This window comes from Hemitrygon akajei, chromosome 7, assembly GCF_048418815.1.
Source record: "Hemitrygon akajei chromosome 7, sHemAka1.3, whole genome shotgun sequence".
NCBI lineage: Eukaryota > Metazoa > Chordata > Chondrichthyes > Myliobatiformes > Dasyatidae > Hemitrygon > Hemitrygon akajei.
In genome coordinates, this window is record NC_133130.1 from 81,356,492 (window position 1) to 81,371,872 (window position 15,381).

At 40.9% G+C, this 15,381-nt stretch overlaps 1 protein-coding gene across 5 annotated transcripts in view; it reads left to right on the forward strand.

Annotated features, from left to right (window-relative positions):
- The first annotated feature begins 1,218 nt into the window (after positions 1-1,218).
- Positions 1,219-15,381, forward strand: part of LOC140730612 (serine/threonine-protein kinase PAK 5-like) — a 225,643-nt gene continuing 211,480 nt past the window's right edge. For 2 of the 5 annotated variants that reach the window (XM_073051301.1, XM_073051306.1), the window contains exon 1: positions 1,219-1,329. The gene's annotated coding sequence lies outside the window, so the exon portion shown is untranslated. Of the gene's footprint in view, positions 1,330-1,407; positions 1,684-15,381 lie in introns of those variants that run through there. The other 3 variants (XM_073051305.1, XM_073051302.1, XM_073051304.1) reach the window with 3 other exon arrangements.

The following is a 15,381-nucleotide window of genomic DNA, read 5'->3' on the forward strand; positions in this document are numbered from 1 at the left end:
GTGTTTCACCACTCGCATGTGTCCGAACCCTCCTCGTGCACCAGCTCCAGCATCAGGCCATGTCACCCAATATTCCCCCTCTTGCAGAGCATCCACCTTGCCAGAAATCCCTCACCACCCTGGCTCTTGCCTGCAGACCCAGTCCTTTCTCCTCCTGCTGAGAGACATGTCCTTTATCTTGAGCCTGGTTTCTCCTCTTGTGTTCCTCCCTTCTCTGGGTGCCTCATACCTATCACTTCCCCATGTGCTCAGTCTCTGCTATTTCATCAAGCCCTCACCATCCATTGTCTCCTTATTGAACCTTGTTCTACATCCATCCACTAACCAAGTTCCCATCCAATTCTCTTGTTCCCAGCGGCTCAGCATGGGTCCAGCCCCAATCTGCATTTGCCTTGCCTCTCTTACGTACATTTTCTCCCTCTTCCCAGCTCTTTTGACTTTGTACAGCCAATTCCTAACTTTCCATATTCCTGCGATCTTCCATTCATCACCACCTTTCCTGTTTTATATCCACCCTGCTTTGGTGCTAAGCCATTTCTCTCCTTCATTGTCCCACCCATGCTCACTGCTCACCTGACCCTCCTCCTTCCCTTTTGTCTTGCTGTTCGCTCAATCCTTAACCTTACTTGGTTGCTCCCCTTGTGATGGGTGCTCCTTTAATTTCTATCTCCTCCTTTAGTTCTCCCACCACCAAATGTACCCAACACCAATAGCAAGGCTACGTGTCCACTCTTCCATGTAACTCATCCAGATGCTTTTGCTCAGCCCCATCTCTCTCCTTCTGGCCTGCCCAATGTCTCCAGTCCACATGCTCCACCTATCCCCTACATCTGTGTCCATTCCTCCTCCTCGGTTTCAATCATTGCTGCTCCTCTCACGCCCAACAGTTTCCCTCATGCTCTGCTGTGCTTCATAGGCACATCATTGTGCCCCTCATTTTCCGACTGTCCTTGGCACCCAACTCTTCCCCACATGGCCCCTCCATTCCTTTTCCTCCAGCCCCTACTCTCTTGCCTAGCCATTTGCACATGGCACCTTCCCTCCTGCCATATCCCTCTCTTAGTGCCCAGGTTTTTCACCCAGCCCCTCCTCTCACGCCCACCACTTTACACCGGGCCCTACCCCTCTTGCCCAGCCCTTTGCAATTAGCCCCTTCCTTTGTGCCCAACCCCACCCCTCTTGCCCGCCCCCTCCTCCTCCTCGCGCACCCCGGATGTTCATCGTATACACACTGGGAAACATGGCGACTGCAGGATAATGGGAGAAGCACCGGGAGACCGGCACCGTCCCGGAGCAGGGTGCAAGTCTACGTCCGCCGGGCGGCCAGAGGTAAAATTATCGCCGGGTGCCGGGCAGGGATGAGCCGGCCCTCCCCGGGAGGCGGCGCCAAGTGTTTGTGCTGCCGCGGTTTGCTGGTACTGTACCCGGCCGCTTGTGCGGTGACGTGTGGCTGGGGTTTCGCCTGCTTCTGACAGGAGCTTTGTTCGCACCAAACGTTTTTTAAAGCGAAGGGAAATTAATTTCCCCACCACCATTTGCAGACAAAGAGCGCCGTGAAGGATTAGTCCACTCGCAACGTACATGTGCGTGGGCTTGAGATTTATTTGCCTGTATTTACCGTTGGAGAACAGGTGCAGTCCATTTGGGAGCTATTTGTTGGGCTTGATAATCTTATTTTAACCAGTGAGTCGCATTTCTCTTATCATTAAGTATCTTTGTATTTTAATTTGGACCGATGGACAAACGTATCTTTAAAAAATAATATGTTTCTTTTATATTTTGCTATCTTGCTTTCTCCTCCTTTAAATGCAGTAACGCTTTTTGATCGGGTCTGAATTGTTCTGAAATAAGCTTTATACAGTGCCCGCTGGCGTCATGCAGTTTGCATGTCACATAGTGCACTGTAATTTATTTAATTTGATTGTTTAAAGTAGGAAAGTTTTTAATGTATAGTGCGAAGCATATGAATTTGTTTATCAAAGTTTCAAGAAAAGATTTGGGTAACTGGGTTGAAAATCAAAATTAGACCTGATACTAGAAATCTGAAGCAAAAGTAGAAAATGCTAGAAGCACTCAGTGGCCAGGCTGTTAACATTTCAGATGAAGTCTTTTACCACCTATACTGCCTGACCTGCTGAGCTTTTTGGGCATTTTCTATAGAAAAAGTTTTTCTTTGTAGGATCGAGGTAACTAATGTGGAAGAAGGATGAATGCATCTTGTGAATAGATGCAGGGTAATTCTTTTAATTTGCAATATCTTTGCCTAGGTTTTATTTTTATTATTTTCTGTCTTTTTGGCTGTGATTCTAATTATGGTAGTTGCATTTGATATTGTCATCTGTAGTTAGAATTTTGTATTACCACGTGTACTTTGAACATTAATCAAAATGACTTCAAATTACTTAAACTTCAGGATTTCCTAATGCTTTTTGCATGGGAATGTGCTGCAGGTGTTTACAATATTAAAATAAACTTGAGCAATTGTCAATTACTGTTTATATTTGAGACTTGATTGCACCCATTCTATTTCAAGCAACATTTAAAATTGGATGCAATTTGAAACAGGGAAACAGAAGTTTTGTATTTCAGCCAGGATAATAGACACCTTTAAATGTAAATATGGAAATTTATTGGGCTACGACGATGGGATCTACCCCATAGTTTACAAAGAATATTGTATGTGGATCAGTTTATTTGTTCTAGGAACAACAGCAGTGTGTGCTATGGTTGGCACCAACCCATGTTTCCCCTGAATATTAAGTGTCATGTGGCTTGTGACTATGGCATGGATTGTATCTGTAAACACTGATGTTTTCCTGCTTCCATTGGCTTATTTAAAGTGATACCAATATATTGGATTTGACCTGTCTAAAAGGTTATATTCTTGCCAAGTTTTCAAGAATGTCAAAGAAGGAAGGGTACCATTGTATCTGGAATTGGCTTATTGCCACATATGCTGAGGTATAGTGAAATGCTTGTCTTGCTTACTGTTCATACAGATCAAATCATTACAAAGCACATTCAGATAGTACAAGGGAAAATAATCACAGAATGCAGAGCAAACTGCAGCATCTATATAGAAAGTGCAGTGCAGGTAGACAATAAGGTACAACAACATTGAGAGGTAGATTATGAAGTCAAGAGTTTGTTCTAGGAACCGTTGAATAGTCTTATAATAGTGGACTAGAAGCTGTCCTAGAGCTTAGTAGCAGCTGTTGTCAAGATTTTGTACTTTGTCCAATGGAAGAGGGTAGAAGAGAGAATGTCGAGGGTGGGTTTAGTCTTTGATTATTCTGGCTGCATTACTGATGTAGTGAGAACTATAGATAGTCCATGAAGAAAGGCTGAACATAGAACATAGAAATTTACAGCACATTACAGATCCTTCGCCCACAATACTGTGCCAGCCATGTAACTTACTCTAGAGACTGTCTAGAATTTCCCTAGAGCACAGCCTTCTATTTTTCTAAGCTTCATGTACCTATCTAAGAGGCTCTTAAAAGACCCTATTGCATCCGCCAGCAGCGTATTCCACGCACCCACCACTCTCTGTGTGAAAAACTTACCTCTGATATTCCCTCCGTACCTATTTCCAAGCACCTTAAAACTATACCCCCTCACGTTAGCCATTTCAGCCCTGGGAAAAAGTCTCTGGCTATCCACATGATCATCTTGTATACCTCTATAAGGTCACCTCTCATCCTCTGTTGCTCCAAGGAGAACAGGCCTAGTAAACTGAACCTATTCTCATAAGGTGCACCCTCCAATCTGGGCAACATCCTCGTAAATCTCCTCTGCACTCTGGTTTTGTGACGTGCTCAGCTGTTTACACAACTCTCCAGTTTCTTTTGGTCACAAGCAGAACAGTCACTGTATCAAGCTTTGATGCATCCAGATAGGATGCTTTCTATGATGCGTCAATAAAAGTGGGTAAGGGTTGACAGGAATATACCAAATTTCTTCAACCACCTGAGGAAGTAGAGGTGTTGGTGAACTTTCCTGCTTTGGCAAAGACGAGCTTTGATGATGTTTAGTCAAAGGAACTTAAAACTCTCAGCTTCAGCTTTGTTGATGAAGACAGGAACATGTGCAGCACCCCACATCTTGAAGTCAATTACCTCTAAGATGGCATCATTTGCAATCTTATAGATGGAAAAAAAAGTTTATAAATTAAGTAATTAAAGGAATCATCCAAGCAAATCTGATCACAATTTAAGGTTTGAGAAAGCTGAGAGAGGCACATACAAGGCAAAAACAGTACAAGATAGAAGTGGGGGATACAAGTCACAGAAAATGAGAATGGAACTGGGAAATGCAAATTGATAAAAATTATCAATTCCTTAGAACAGCTCTTGAAATTATTTAAGAAAAGCCAATGAGTCAAAGACAAATAAATTCTGCCAAAGGCATAAACTAGGAAATAATGAATAAAGAGTTGGAGGCTAATTTGAAATTAAGGAATAGGCATACACAAGGCCAATAAAGGAGAGGATGAGCAAAGATGAAGTTTAGAAAAAGAGGACAAAAAGGAATTATAGCAATTATGAAGGAATAAAAAGAATATAAAAAAAATACTTTGTACATGCACAAAATAAACAAAGAAGAAATAAGTGGGCAGACTGTTATTTGAATGGGGAGAGAATTCAAGGTTCTAAGATGCAACGGGACTTGGGAGGCCTCGTGCAGGTTAACTTCCAGGTTGAGTCGGTGGTGAAGAAGGCAAATGCAATGTTGGCATTCATTTCTAGAGGAAATACAGTATAGGAGCAAGAATGTGATGTTGAGGCTCTATAAGGCACTGGTAAGACCTCACTTGGAGTACTGTGTGCAGTTTTGAGCTCCTTATTTAAGAAAGGATGTGCTGACGTTGGAGAAGGTTCAGAGAAGATTCACTAGAATGATTCTGGGAATGAGAGGGTTAACATATGAGGAATGTTTGACCACTCTTGGACTGTACTCCTTGGAGTTTAGAAGAATGAGGGGGGACCTCATAGAAACATTTCGAATGCTGAAAGGCATGGACAGAGTGAATGTAGCAAAGTTGTTTCCCATGGTGGGGGAGTCTAGTACGAAAGTGCATGACTTAAGGATTGAAGGGCGCCCATTCAGAACAGAGATGCAAATAAATTTTTTTAGCCAGAGGGTGGTGAATCTGTGGAATTTGTTGCCACAGGCGGCAGTGGAGGTCAAGTCATTCGGTGTATTTAAGGCAGAGATTGATAGGTATCTAAGTAGCCAGGGCATCAAAGGTTATGGTGAGAAGACAAGTGGGACTAAATGGGAGAATGGATCGGCTCATGATAAAATGGCGGAGAAGACTCAATGGGCCGAATGGCTGACTTTTGCTCCTTTGTCTTACGGTCTTATGGTCTAAAATAGGTATGGACCATAAATGATTACAGAATTACCTCACTGGTAACAACAATTACTTTACCTTGAAGTTATCAGGGATACTCCTTGGTACTTACCAAGAAGATTAATAGGATAAGTATAAGCAAATAATGAGAAAATTAAATAATTTTGCATTACTCTTTCCCTGAAAGATTAATAGTTTTATTGTGGCTTTCACAGAAAATGAAACTTAACCTTTTTCTTTGGAATTACTGTACCTCTCATCTATTGTACTGCAGCATCCAAAACTTGGGTGCATGTAACCTGTACACTGGCTAATCGTTGACCAGTGTCTGAGTTTTAAAATCTAAATTTTAAGGTAATATCTTGCCTTCACCCACTATCCTGACAACTTCCTGCAGTGTCGTAGTCCTCTGATGGGGGTACCTACAGTCAAGTCAGTCCTGTAATTTCCTCCCTTCCCTTTACTCGAAAGATGTTCCTTAAAACTCTCTCGACCAAGCATTTGTTCATCTGGACAAATTTCAAATTTTGTTTGGTAGCATTCATCCATTAAAAGCAGTATATAAATGATAAGTTGTAGCATTAGAGGTGGAAAGTTGGGAGATGTGGGAGTAGGATATTTGAATAAATCATATTTAGCAATATTAAAATCTATATGTAAGTACTAGAAAAGGCTACATAAGAAGTTGAAACACCATTATACTTTAATTAAGATATTCATCAGTGAAGGGTGGGGCTGAATTAACTGAAAACTCCTGACAGCTAATACTGGTCCTTTATTTAGAAAGAAAATGAGTTCTTTTTAATAAAAACAGAAAAACACTGGACAGTTAGCCTAATATCACTGTTTGCAAAGATTTGGCATGACATCTAAAGCTTTGACAAATTTCTATAAATGTGTAGTGGAGAATATATTGACTGGCTATATCACAGCCTGGTATGGAAACACCAATGCCTTTGAATGGAAAAATCCTCCAAAAAGTAATGGATATGGTCCAGTCCATTGCGGGTAAAGCCCTCTCCATTATTGAGCACATCTACATGAAACATTGTTACAGGAAAGCAGCATCCGTAATTAGGGACCCACACCACCCAGGACATGCTCTCTTCTTGCTGCTTTCGTCAGGAAGAAGATACAGGAGTTCAGGACTCACCGCCACCATGTTCAGAAACTATTCTTACCCCTCAATCATCAGGCTCTTGCACCAAAGGGGTTAACTTGCTTCAACTTCACTTGTGCCATCATTGAAATAGTCCCACAACCTATGGACTCACTTTTAAGGACTCTTCATCTCATGTTCTCAATATTTATTTATTTAGTATTTGCACTTAGTTGCTTTTTGCACATTGGTTGAACGCTCAGGTTAGTGTGGGCTTTCGTTAATTTTTTTTATGGTTACTATTTTATTGTGCATTTCTTGAGTGTGCCTGCGAGAAAATGAATCTCCAGGTTGTACTTTGATAATAAATTTACTTTGAACTTGAATTTTCAGAATGTTTTGACCTTTAATTCATGGTCTCAGCACAAAATGTTGACCATCTCTTTGCTTCCACAGATGCTACTAGTCCCACAGAATGCCTCCAGCTATTTATTGCTTCAGATTCCAGCATTTGTAGTTTTTTTTGTTTCCAGAATAAGTACAATAGGTTTGAGGTCAAAAGAATTTTAGTGACATACTCACAACTCAAGAAACAATGATGCAGAGATGCTCTAAATTTGAAATAAGAACATGGTGCTGAAACTACTCAGCAGGCCAGGCAGTATCTGTGGAGAGTGGAACAAAGTGAATGTTTTAGGTGCACTGTTCTTCTTTGTTGAGTATCTCCAGTATTTGTTTAAAGTAGCAATACAGGATGGCAAATGCAAACAAGAAAATAAAAAGCTGAAGCTGAATTTTGGTGGAATTGCATCAAAAATCCGACCCCTTAGAAACTTAGTGATAGACCAGATACAGGCACTTACGCCCAGTAAGCCCAAGCTAACCATGGAGCCATGCAGCTGTACCCAACAACTGGCATTTGGCCCCTATCCCTCCAAACTTTGCCCTTACCCAAGTGCTTATTTAATGATATTATAGTACCTGATCAACTATTCCTTTAGCAGCTCACTCTTATACTCACCACACTCAGCATGAAAAAGTTGTCCCTTAGGCTCTTCTAAATTTTGCCCCCATGACCCTAAACCTATTTCCTCCTAGTTCTGGACTTGCTTACTCTGGGGGTGGTGGGAGAAGAGTGCTGGTATCCACCTTATCTACGCCTCTCATAATAGTGAACACTTGCATAGTTGTTCCTCATTCTCCTTCATTCCAAGGCATTAAGACCTAATCTGACCGACCCCGTTCTATTTCTCAGGCCTTTTAGTCTTGGTGACATCCTTGTACATCTTCTAAGCACTCTTTCCACTTCAATCATTTCTTATAATAAGGCAGCCAAAACTGTACACAGTAATCCAAAGTGTGGCCTTACTAATGACTTGTCCAACTACAACATAATGTTCAAATTCCTATAGTCAATGTCGGACTGATGAAGGCCGGTGTGTGCTAAATGCCCTTTTCACCACACTGTCCATGTTTGATGTAGCTTTTAAAAAGCTCTGCACTTGTACTCCTGAATCCTTCTATTCCATTACACTCCCTCGTATCCTGCCATTAATAGTATCATTCCAGTGCTGTATCCAAAATGCATCACCTCACATTTATCTGTATTGAAATTTCATTTGCTACTCCTTTGTCCATTTCCCTAATAGATCAAGATCCCCCTGTAATTTATGATAACCTTCTTGAATATCAGTAACAATCTCCTAATTTCATGTTGTCCACAAAATTGATTAAAATGAGAGTAGAATTTTCTGTCTTATCTCTGTATTAAAACAAAAATGGCATAAATACATACTGTGGATTAAAGTGCAAAAAAAAATCTTTGAAAAGTAATACCAATGCAGAATGGTTGCAGTCATCAAGAACACGTGAAAAGGGTGGCACTGTTTGATTTAGAAAAGACAATAGGAATCGTGAAAGATAATCAAATGGAAATCATTCAAATTTATAAAGAGGGTTGTTAGGCCAGAGTAGGGAAAGTGCATGTGGACAGTCCAAGGTTAGAATCCTAAACTTAGTGCAGTAACTGGAGACATGAGAGACTGCAAATGCTGGAAATCTTGAGTAACATACAAATGCTGGAGGAACTCTGCAGATCGGACAGAATCTATGGAGGAAAATAAGCATTTAACATTTTGTGCTTTCATCAGAACTGGAAAGGAGGAAGGCAGAAGCCGGAATAAAAGGGGAGGGGGAGAGGGAAAGAGCACATGCCAGTAAGATGATAGGTGACTCCAAGTGAGAGGGGGAAGACAGGAGGGTGGTGGTGGTGGTGGAACAGTAAATACTGTGAGAAGTTGGGGAGCTGATAGGTGAGAGGAGCAAAGGGCTGAACAGTTAGGAAATTGATAGAACAGTACATGATGGATTGAAGGGAAGCAGGTGGGGAACCAGAAGGAGGAAGGTGATGGACAATCCATATAGTTCAAGTTAGGAGTATTATGAAATGCTCTCCACTTGCCCAAGTGTATGCAGCTCCAGCACCATTCAGGAAGCATTCATTATTCAAGACAAAGCTGCCTGCTTTATTGGTACACCATCCACCATTTACTTGCACAAGGGATTAAACAGATGCTGGAGATTTTTGAGCAACATACACAAAATGCTGGAGGATCTCAGCAAGTCAGGCAGCATCTATGGAGGGAGATAGACAGATGATAATTTGGACGGAGACCCTTCATCATGACTTCCATAGATGCTACTTGATTAGCTGAGTTCCTGCTGCGTTTTGTGTGTGTTACTAAACATTCACTTCTTACATCATTGAAACACAGTGGCTCAAGTATGTACTATCTACATTTTGCACTGCCATTGCACGTCTATACTAATCCAAAGCACCTTACAAATCCACAGCTTCTACCACCAAGGGGGACAAAGGCTTCAGGCACATGGGAACACCACCCAGTTCCCCTCCCAGTTGCACAGTATTCTGACATGGGAATATATCCTTCAGACTAAGTCCTATAATCTCCTACCCTATAGTACTGTTGGAATATCTACACCAGAATGACTGCAGTAATTCAAGTAAGCAACATTTAAATCCCGAAAATGACTGAAATAAAATAGTTAATACCCCCCCCCCCCCGTCCTAATTAGAGCACAAGAACTTGATTGTGTAAGGAGGTTAGCTGTAGAGAAAAGCACCAAGTCATACCTCTGGCTGCTTACCCTCCCTCTTGAGAACCTTCTGCAGCTGCTCTGAGACATCCTGGATCTGAACACACCTCCTGACTTCTCTTTTGCAGCCACAGAATCTCCTGACCGTCCCTCTAACTATCGAGTCTTCTATCATTACTGCTCTGCCTGACTTTACCTTTCTTTGCTGAGCTTCAGAGTTGGCCAGTGCCACTGGCCTGGCTTTTGCTGCTGCTGTTATGCCCTGATAGGTCATGACCCAAGCAGTGTCCAAAGGGCTATTGTTGCTGAGGGGAATGGTCACTGGGGAACTCTGTACTGACTGCTTACTCTTCCTGGTGGTCACCCCTCTGAAGCCTGCACTGTGGGTGCGACCACCTCAGAAGAAGACTCATCCCTGAAGTTTTCAGCCTTCCAGATGGACCTGAGTCCATCTTTGATCTTGTCAGCCAGGAGCTGAAGTTGGGTGCACTTCCTGCAGATGTAGTAATCAGGTTAGGTACCCTCAAATCCCACGTCTCATGGGAGGAGCATTTCACTGCCTGAATTACCATCCTGCCTACACTTGTTATGCCTTGAACTTCTTAAATTGAGTTCTAGCCTGTTCCTGTTCTCAACCAAACCTGACCACTCTAACACTGTCCACACATACAATGACTATTCTGCTCAAACCTCACTTCTTTTTATTGGTCCTTGCTAATTAACCCTAGTTACTATTAACCAAATATGCTGAATTTCACTGGCTGAAAATAGTGGGGGCCTTACTAGTGGGGACTTGGTATGAGAGAGGATGGTGCCATTATTTCATATATCTTTTTTGTAAGTTTGGAGAAACAGCGTTAGTGATAATTTTCCGGTGCTTGCTCTAGGTTGTCCAGGTTTCAGAAGTGTGTGTGAAGAAAGGGTCACTGAAGGCCAGTAGATCATAAGTTCTGTGCAGATTCTGGGGTCTTGATCTTTAAATACTCTTTGTATTAATCACCAAAGGCAATGCTAGTACGTTAAAGGTAGTTGTGAATTTCATCACTGATATCTGCCTTCATCAAGAGGTATGGGGTGAGAGTGAAAACTGGGAAATGGCCATTTTGAATTTATGGTATTCTGGAATATATTTTATCATTTGTTAATTTATTCTGGAATTATTATTATTTGTAATTTTATTTGTGGTAATATTACTTTGTGTGTTGCATGTGAGTTACAGTATATGCACTGTGTTGTACACCTTGGTCCAGAGGAATGTTGTTTCATTTGGTAGTATACATGTATGCAGTTGAATGACAATAAACATGAACTTGTTTTCCAGGATCTTGTCATCATCCTTTATTGTCAGAGAGCAGCAGCAGCAGGTTGGTAAAGAGTTATGAACACACACAAAATGCTGGAAGAATTCAGCAGGTCAAGCAGCCTCTATGGAAATTAATAAACAGTCAACATTTTGGGCCAAGACCCTTCTTCAGGACTGGAAAGGAAGGGGGAAGAGGCCAGAATAAAAAGATGTGGTTAGGGGAAGGAGGATAGCTTGAAGGTGATAGGTGAAGCCAGCTGAGTGGGAAATGTAAAGGGTCAAGAGGAAGGAATTTGATTGGAGAGGAGAGTGGACCATGGGGAAAAAAGGAAGAAGGAAGTGCACCAGCGGGAGGTAATAGGCAGATGAGAAGAGGGAAGAGGCCAGAATAGGGAAAAGGGGAGGGGGAAAAATTACCGGAAGGAAAAATTGATGTTCATTCCATCAGGTTGGAAGATACCCAGATGGAATATGAAGTGTTCCTCATCCACCTTGAGAGTGGCCTCATCGTGGCAGAAGAGGAGGCTGTGGACCAACATATCAAAATGGGGATGGAAATATAAATTAAAATGGTTGGTCACCAGGAAATGCCACTTTTGGAAGATGGGGTGGAGGTGCTGTATTTACGATGAGTCTCACCAACATAGAGGAGGACGTATCAGGACTACCGAATACAACAGATTCACAGGTGAATATTGCCTCACCTGGAAGGACTGTTTAGGGGTCTGAATTGAAGTGAGGAAGGAGGTGAATGGGCAGGTATAGCACTTTGGCCACTTGCAGGGATAAGTGCCGGGAGGGGGATTAGTGGGGAGAGACGAATGGACAACTGAATCACAGAGGGAGCCATCCCTGCAGAAAGCAGAGCGTGGTGGAGGGGGAGATAAAGATGAGTTTAGTGGTAGAATCAGAATCAGGTTTAATATTACCGGCATATGTCGTGAAATTTGTTACCTTTGCGGTAGCAGTACAATGCAACACAATAATAGAAAATTGTACTGTGAATTACATATATATAGTAAAATTAAATTAAATAAGTAGTGCGACGATAGAAATAAAAAAGTAGTGAGGTAATGCTAATGGGTTCAATGTCCATTCAGATATCAGATGGCAGACCGTTTGTTTTAAAATCAAATGCAAATTCATTTAATTATCATTCAACCATATATGAATACAGCCGAGTGAAGCAGTGTTTCTCTGGGGCTAAGGTGTAAAACAGATGGAGCACATTCAAGACAGTGAGCATGCATACAGTCATGCGAAAGAAAGTGTGTGTGTGTATGTGTGTGTGTGTATATATATCACTGATGGGAGAGTCCAGCCCCAAATTGAGCATGGACGCCACACTACAGAGTCTCCAGCACCTCCTCTTCTGAACAGCAGCAGGCAAGCCTGTGGTTTGAGGCCTAGTCCTCACTACAACTGAGGCCATGCAGCACCCCCACTGTCTGTTGTGCTGCCAAATAAAGGAAACAGGTCTGCAGCATGTTACATTATCAATATCCCGCAGGGTCTTGTGATTGCAAGAGAAACGTCCAAGACAATTGCCCACTGCATGCTGCCTTTGTGCACCAACTCTGATGCCTTGCTGTAGCAGGCAGCAACATGGTCTGCACCATGTCAAGCTCCTCTGCCTATGAGCAGCTCACTGATGGGGTAGATCTGCAGTACCTGAAGTTCTTGGAGATGTCTTGCGATGATAAAAAAGATATTTTAAGAAAATTTAAAAAAAAAAAACACCTTTGGTTGGCTCTGGAGAGGCCGCTGAGTCCAAATGCATCATCATCTTTCTGTTAGCTAATTACCTCTCTATCCATGTTAATAACATGAAATCTTCTTTACTTTATAGTCATGTCTTCTCAGCTCTGTTATATTTCATAATTTTTCTCATTTTTGATGAGCTACTGGAAATTTCAAATTAATGCTTTTTCAGAAGATCCTAATGTACCTGAAGTGCTTTGGCCTGTGTTAAGCATCACTTACTGGAATATTTTATTGACATAACATATGGTTGGGTAATGAATTACTGGTCTATTTGGTGATTCATTGTCAGACACAATTGTACTTGGTTGCATCTTTGCTGGAAGTTAAATCATGACACAGTAGGTAGATTTTATTCCTTGAGTCAGGAGATTCATGCAGTTCTCCAGTAATTCTGCTTCAAAGAAATGAGATACCACAAGGCAGCAGTGGGCATTATATGTTTCCTCAGTTGGACATAACATTCTATAGCACAGTTTCAAAAGGAGTTACCTGTATCCTGGCCAATAGTTCATCTGAAGTAACACTACTGAGAAAACACCACTGTTTTCCATATCTTTTATTTGTAACATTGGTGCCTCTTGTATCTCATATCATGCATCTCAATGACATGCCATATATGATTTCATTTTCAAAATGTTTTACTCAGCTTTCATTCAAAAAAGAAATGTTTTGTCAAAAAAAAACCCTGCCGAAGGGTTTTGGCCAGAAACATCAACTGTACTTTTCTTCCATAGATGCACCTGGCTTGCTGAGTTCCTTCAGCATTTTGTGTGTGTTGCTCAGATTTCCAGCATCTGCAGATTTTCTCTTGTATGTGTATTATCTGTATGGTTGAGTTGGGCTGGCTGGCCTGTTTCCATGCTGTATGATTCTATGATTTTCTTCTGTAGCTGCACAAGAAGCAGCTACGTTATTAAAATCACAAATTGAAGTTGCTTTGTGAAAGCAGAATCATTGAAAACCCAGAGCTTATGTACTAGATTTTAAGATGTGCAAAAGTGGGCTGGAAATAGAAGTTTGAAGATAAATCCGTTTCAGTGCAGTAAGGGGTATTTAGACAGATACTTTATTGATCCCAAGGGAAATTACAGTGTCACATTAGCATTACAAGTGCACAAATAACAAAGATTAGGAGAGAAGTAAGAATAAAAAATAAGTTACCTCAAACAGTCTAACAGAAGTGGGGCCATCACTTCCCCAGCTAAAGGTTGATTGATTATGGAGCCTAATGGCCAAGGGTAAGAATGACCTCATAGAGCACTCTTTGGAGCAGCGCAGTTGTCTTAGTCTATTACTGAAAGTGGTCCTCTGTTCATCCAAGGTGACATGCAAAGGGTAGGAAACATTGTCCAGAATTGCCAGGATTTTCTGTAAGGTACTTTGTTCTACTACAGCCTTCAGTCTGTCCATTTTGACTCCTATAACAAGCCAGCCTTCCTAATCACTTTATTGAGCAATCTATTAAACAATAGATTGTAGGGGCTGAAGGGTTGACATACTCCCACAATGAAAAGGAGTGGGACTGCCAAGCCTTTGGATGGCAAGATGCATAAAAACAAAGCTTATTTATGTTATAAAACCTTAATGCAACAAAAATGTAGAAGTAAAATTTATATTTTAAAAAACTGGTTAATAAACTCAAAAACATTCATGGGTGCTTTCTAACTACATAAAAAGCAGGAGTATAACTGAGAGTATGACCTGTTGGTGTTGATCTGCCTCTCTACCAGAGGACTTTAGGTTCAGACCCAGGGAATAATTATTAAACACAGTTTACTTAAAATTACATACTGTTTATTAGCAAGCTTGTGTCTCAGTTGATACTACAGAGTCCCCGCTCATAGAGCCTGGAAAATCTGAAATTGAGCCTCAAACACTGCCTGGGGCTGCTTGTTAAACATTTGTTATCACATAGTACTGTGATTATTGCCAGACATCCTTGATTAGTGGTCACACAAAAACAGCTTTCTCATGCAACAAGCACTCCTTTGTTCCTTAGTTATCTCACAACGCAACTTAGTCAAGCTGCAAATGTCAGTCAGGTTTTAGCCTTTTTAATTCTGTATATAATTCCTCACTGGGGCCAAAACGGTAATCTATATGCTCATTGCTACATTTGTAGAAGGACAAAAGATCTGTTTAACTCCATGGAAATTTCTGTTTTATTTGTATTTAAAGTAAATGCCAATATGGAATGATAAATGTAGTGTTAAGTATTATCAGTTGTAATAGGCCTTTGGTTTTCTGTTTTCAGAATTAAAACAAATCTCTTGGTACTAATAGCTTATTGCATCATTTGTTAATGTAATTTATTTTAATGAAAAAAAGCAAACATGCAATGTGTTGCAAACATGTTTTGGTTATTTGCACTCAGTGTTAAATTGGATATAAATAATTTCATTCAAGTGAGTGTAGTCACGAAATTGAGAAAACCAAATGATACTTTCCCAAATGTACATTTAAACAAAATATAACATTGTACATAGGATTTGGATTCTATTATAGATTGCATTAAGTATATTAATGCACTTTTTAAAAGCTTGTAATAGCATCTTGGGTATTGCAAAATCCCACCAATGAAGATTGTTCTAATGATTTCCCTGACTCATAACAATGGGAAAAGTGCTTGCTGGTTGACTTTAACAGCTGAGCTGTTACTGTTGATTATGCTTTCAGATTAACAATGAGGAAATTGTCAATGTGTCCACCAACATCTTCAAGTAGTCACTGTTGAATTTACAA